Consider the following 6,000-nt stretch of genomic DNA (forward strand, 5'->3'; position numbering starts at 1 on the left):
ATTGAGTCTAACATATGTCGTGTGAAATATGATGCATGATGCACTCAGACAAGATTTTTGGTGAGAAATGAATACACAACTCACTTCTCAGCATGACATCTCAACACCTAACACATCTACTGACTAAAACACTTAGCCCTGAGCAAAAATGAAAGCCATTTTAGTATGTGAAGCCACTCTGTAAATTCTGTAAATGCAACTTTTATTGACAAAAAGAACCACAGTCTGACTTCAACCAGTCAAAAAACAAGACATGTAAAAAAAATAATCCCATCAATAATGTTTGTGGTGAATCAGCGGCTCTTTGTTCTCCTCGTTTTTTCAGTCTCTCACTTCTATTTCATGTTCATGGCTGGTTATAGATGGAAGAAGAACGCCTGCAGGGCACATATTAGCAATTCATAAACACAGGAACTAAATTTGACACTCAGAATTCTAGTAAAAGGAGGACAGTGGCTACTTATGTAACTGGGTTGAATGAGACCCAGCGTGTAACTGGTTGTGTGGATATAGGGAGATGGATGTCTAGACCATCTTGAGTGCAGCTGCAAATCGCCCTAAACAAAAAAAAACATATAGCCTATATGAAATATTTTAGTGAATTATTTAGTGACTTACTTATAAAGACAGTCACTTGATGTATTTCTGAATTAATCACTGTTTTTAATGGATTTGTTGAATTATTGATTCATTGACTGTCTTATAAAAATAACTTGTAGCCACCTACTGGTGAAACTATGTAACTTGCAGACTGACAGAACGAATTCTCTAAACATCAGAGAAAAGATCCACCAATGTCTCAAATGCAATTCATCAACATGCAGCAACAAACTGATGTAGTGCAGCAGTCATAATATCAGAGACCTTCCACTTGACAAGACTCACGAGTGGTCACAGAAGACGCATTTGCGACGCATGTGTGTAAAACAACAACCTGTCTTGCCTGACCAGTTGTGATCACCCAAGATGGATGTAAACACCAGGTGTAAACAGGGCCTGCAGGTGATGATGGAAAGCGACGCTGACAGCTCTAAAATATGCATGTAGATCTGAGCAGATCCCACAGGTGCCATAAACACAGTACAAAGACGTGTGACAGCTCAGTTTGGTGGTGCTCATTTAAAGATTACAACAGCAAGAATGACTAATCTTTTTTTTTGGGGGGGGGGGGGGGGGGGGGGGTGTATGGAAACATGCATCCAAAATCCACTTACAGATCAAATCCTTTGGCACAAATGAGATTACAAGGGTAAGCTCATAAATGTTGTTGTCTGTTTACATGTTGTTCATGAATATCTGATAGTAAAGATCTTCAGTAATATGCATCAGAAGTAAGTAGTGTTTTAGCATGCCACTAAACATATTTAAAATGTTCCAACATAGAGAAATTACGAGCAAGTGCATTTAACACAATACATATTAGTAATATAAATGTATCTGAAAATGTAATTTTAAAAACATGAAATAGATTAATTAAATCGATGCAATGTTGCACAATGCTTTGACATTCAGCTTCTTCACACACTGCATCTGGGTAAGCTTCCATGAAATTAAGTGCAACTGATTTTGAATGCACACATAACAATGAGGCATTCAGCCATTAAAAAATGATGTTTTGCATTTGTTAATTCACTGTTTCTATATTTCGATCATGTGCTGCTTGGCAACAATATTGATCAAAAAAACCCAGTTAACTAGGCAAAATGTAATGCATGCAATCCCTTTTAGCACAACCACAATGTTGAAAGATTTAATGCTGAATATATGTAGCATGTGCCTATGTCAAGTAGCACTGATATAAATAAAACAAGTCTTGTGCTTAACAATTGAAGGCAGGATGAAAAGCATCTATCATGGAGGGTCTGGCATGAAAACGTCCTTGGTGTTCCACTTGCAGGTCAGCAATGGGAGCAATTAAGAACCATGCAGTTCAATTTGTGGGGCCTTGCATCACTTATGAAGATCCAGCCCAAAGGGTCAAGTGCCCTAGAGGTAAGGAGAAATGAGGAGGAAAGTATAGGCCTATGCATAAGTAATGAGAAAGCCAAAGCGCTCAGTTAATGTGGAGACTCAGGCAGGCCTGTAGGGGACCCAGCTCTGGCTGGTCTAGCTAAAGACATAATAAACAGTCCCTTTTTACTTCCTTTAAGAAAATGTCCAAAACTTTGAACACAAAGACATCGAAAACATATCATTGAATCTGTTTTAAGGAACCTTTCATTTTGAATGATGACAAAATGTTATATTTTGTTGATTTGTGTCGTTTTCATAAACTTGCACTGTGAAACCCATTTTCAAAAGTTGTTGTGTAAATGAACTGCCAAAACGCATGAAAAGTATTACGTTTTTAGTTGAAAACGGTGTTGTGTAATGGCCCTTTAAGCAGCTCCTTGTTGCCTCGCTGCCCTGTCAGGCAATGACTTCGCTGGCAGCGTTTGCGCATGAAGGTACCTCACGAAACTGACTTCTGAGGAAGCATATGGGTTTAATGATTAATATAAAATAGAAAGAGCTTTGGTGACAATAAGTGAATATTTAATTACAAAAGAAATTTCTTGCTAGAAATTACATCAAATGTGGGCAAAAATTACATTAACACTAGGGCTGTCAAATGATTAAAATATTTAATCGCGATTAATCGCATTAATGTCATAGTTAACTCGCGATTAATCACAAATTTTTATCTATTCTAAATGTCTCTTGATTTCTTTTTGTCCCATTATTTTTTTCTCATTTTAATGCTCTTATCAACATGGAAAAGTGGATCGACTTGCTTTGTGCAAATGTTTTTTATTGAAGAAAAAAAAGATAAATCAGTTCACAACGACAAAACACACCGATCACTTTGGTCTTGTCAATAGAACCATTTTAAAAGTAAACTTTCCATTCAGAATCTTCTCGTCCACTCTTTGGCGGTTCGCAAGCCCAAACAAGTGTGTGCGGCGTGCCTGTTGTTTTGTTTCTGGTCTAGCTAGATCCGGTGTGGTGTTGTAGTTTTAATAACGTTACTAGTTGTTGCAAAAACATGTGAAAAAAACTACAAAGTTTGCTAGGCGTTAATCTCGCGTTCAAAAAATGTACGCCGTTAAAATGGATTTGCATTAACGCCGTTAATAACGCGTTTAACGGACTGCCCTAATTTACACACACTGACCACCATCCGCAATTTTCAGATGCCATGTTGGTTTTTGAACTGTCACGGAATGGAACGCACTGGATTGTGGGATATTAAAGGCAGCGAAGAACACATCTACTGCCTTCAAACGTTGATCAGATGAAGGATTCTCAGTAGACTGGGTGACGCGTTCTCTGGATTTGAATGTGCCGTGTTGCCTTCATACCTCCGTACGCTGCCTTTCAGATGCAGCCTTTGCTTTAAAAGGTCTCTTGAACATTGCAGGAGTGGGATGTTGTATTTAATTTAATTAAATTTTTTGAGTTAAGCCTTATGTAATTCTTTAACTTTGACAAAAGCAAGTTAAAGCTCGTTTTGTTCTTTTTATAATTTTTGTTTTGTGTGAGCATTGATTGTAGCTGGGTTAAACACTCGATCAAAGGTCGCTGCCTGTGCATGAATTTATGAATTCAATATTTCAATAAGTTTATTAGTTTGACTTCTTTGAAGTAATTTAAAAGAAGTTGGTTTAAAATGGCTTTATTCAGGGCAGACACTGAATCCGAGGCTTTGAATTTAAAGCAATGTTTGATTCGATTTAATTCTGCAAAAGGTAGACAAGTACAGCTCACACATTCATGGTGTTCTTCTTTTTTTCATGTGATGTGCATTAAATGAATGGGATGAGATGAATAGTGTTTTATGGGACCATCCACATTACATGAAGTGGTTTTATTACAGAGGGGAGTAAAACTTCAGGTCTATAATTAAAGCTAAGGTCACCGCTTTTATGAGTTGAAGTGAACTTCAGACTGAAGACATCAATTAAATGGATCTTTAAAGACTCTCGGTCTGCCAAGGTCACCTAAATGGTGCTCTTGATAGATCTGACACAATGTTCCTTTTTGTGTAACCCTCATAAACGACTATTAGTTTTTTAGGGTCTACATGTTCAACTGTATTTTAAGGACATGTATATAGTCTGTATACTGTATACATTTAGCATTTATTAGCAACCCACAGTAACATGATGTTATTTAATTCAGTTAAATACTAGATCCGTTTAGTACATTTCTACAGCGTTTTTAGTCGTTCTCATGGATCCGTGTAAATGGGAATCGTTTGGACTACACGTTGTCGTCTGTACCCGAAAACACGCAAAGGAAAAACTTTTACATTTTCAGTACATCGTTGTCGTGTAAACATACCCTTAGTCAATAATGCATTTCTGAAAGTCTAACTTGGTGCCAAAGCTGAAAAGTTAGCAAAGGATGTCTGAAGGTTGCCACAGAAACGATTAAGCCAACCCATAATACTCCAAACTTAAACCTCAGGTGATATGGAAGATGACTAAAGGATGGGTCAAGAAGCTGAAGAAATACATAGTCTTTTACGTCTTCCAGGGTTCACTTCTGTGGACAGTGTTTTGCTTACACTCAAAATAGCACAATTTATGATAGCCTCGCAAAGTTCATAGATATGCATCAATGATAGCAAAAGCAAATGTTTTTCAGTCTGGAAAAAGCATGAAGAGAATAACACAAGCTGTCTGTCTTCTCTTCATGGGAATACTGAACAGCATGTTGCGGTTGATAAATGTCTTGTTGTTAAGGAAAGAGACGGGGCACAGTCAGATCGGCAGGAAGTCAAAGTGGATTACTCTTGCCGCATGCATTTACACTTGTGGAGAAGTGGAGAGTGCCTGCCTTTCAGTACTTCTAAACAACGTTAGGAGAATGACAGAGAAAGCAATTACTATATGGAACAACCACATCAACTGTTCTTCAGTTGTGCAAATTGTTTCCTTTTTTATGCCTGTTGACATAAATATGTCTCTTGGCAGGGCTATCTATTTGACCAACCAACAGCACGAAGGGAGAGTTCAGGAAATTGAATGAAAACTAATTTATTTTGTTTTTGAAATAATGAAACGTGTACACGGATGACTAATTTACAGTAAGATCTATAACTTTTATTTGGAAAATATATATGCTGACTTTAAATACATGAATCCATGTAAAGATAACAAGACAAAAGTTCCTATATGTTTTGGTTTCAAAGTGTTATGTAATTAAACCACAAAACAAATGAAAGTTATTGTATTTTGCTGACAGCACAACACAAAAAAAAAAATATATATATATATATATATATATATATATATATATATTTAGTTAAGGTAGTTAGAACAAAAACATTGTTTCTTACATTGTTTTATTTAATTTTATGTAATTTTACCAACAAACAAACATAAAAAGCTATGATAGCGCTCATGTAAAATCGATGCCCTTATTTCCGAAACGTATTTCTCTTTCTCCATCAAGGAGCTTTTTGTTGTCCAGTACAGCTCAGGTAGAGAATAGAATGACATTGTACAGGCCAAGGCAGGAAAGACTTGACCATGTTCAAACATAGAGACAGCTTTTATTGAAATGGCCTATACATAACGGCCTGTATTTTTGACATAGAGCTGTAGTGAGAGACCTTGGTTCAACTCTCTCTCTCCCTCTCTCTCTTTCGCTGTGTAAAATAAAAAAAATTAGCGCACCTTTACATTTACAATTACCGGTACGCATTTTGCATGCGCTTTTATATGAAGTGACTTACAAAAGGGGAAGCTTTAACACAAGCATTACATAAAACATTACTGCAGTACTATTGATTGGATTTAGTGATTGCTGCGTCTTCACTTGTGGTGAACACTAAATAGACACTGTTGGTGAGTAAGTGTAGGTGGCTGTGTGATTAAATATTAATTTGTTTGAGTCAGGAAGTCAGGAAGTCCAGAACGAGATTCATTGCAAATAAAAAGCATATACTGAATTATATTCCACAAAAAACTGTCCAGGTTTATAGAATAATTTGAGGAATGTCTTTGTCGAAGA

Source organism: Phoxinus phoxinus (genome assembly GCF_949152265.1).
Source record: "Phoxinus phoxinus genome assembly, chromosome: 12".
NCBI lineage: Eukaryota > Metazoa > Chordata > Actinopteri > Cypriniformes > Leuciscidae > Phoxinus > Phoxinus phoxinus.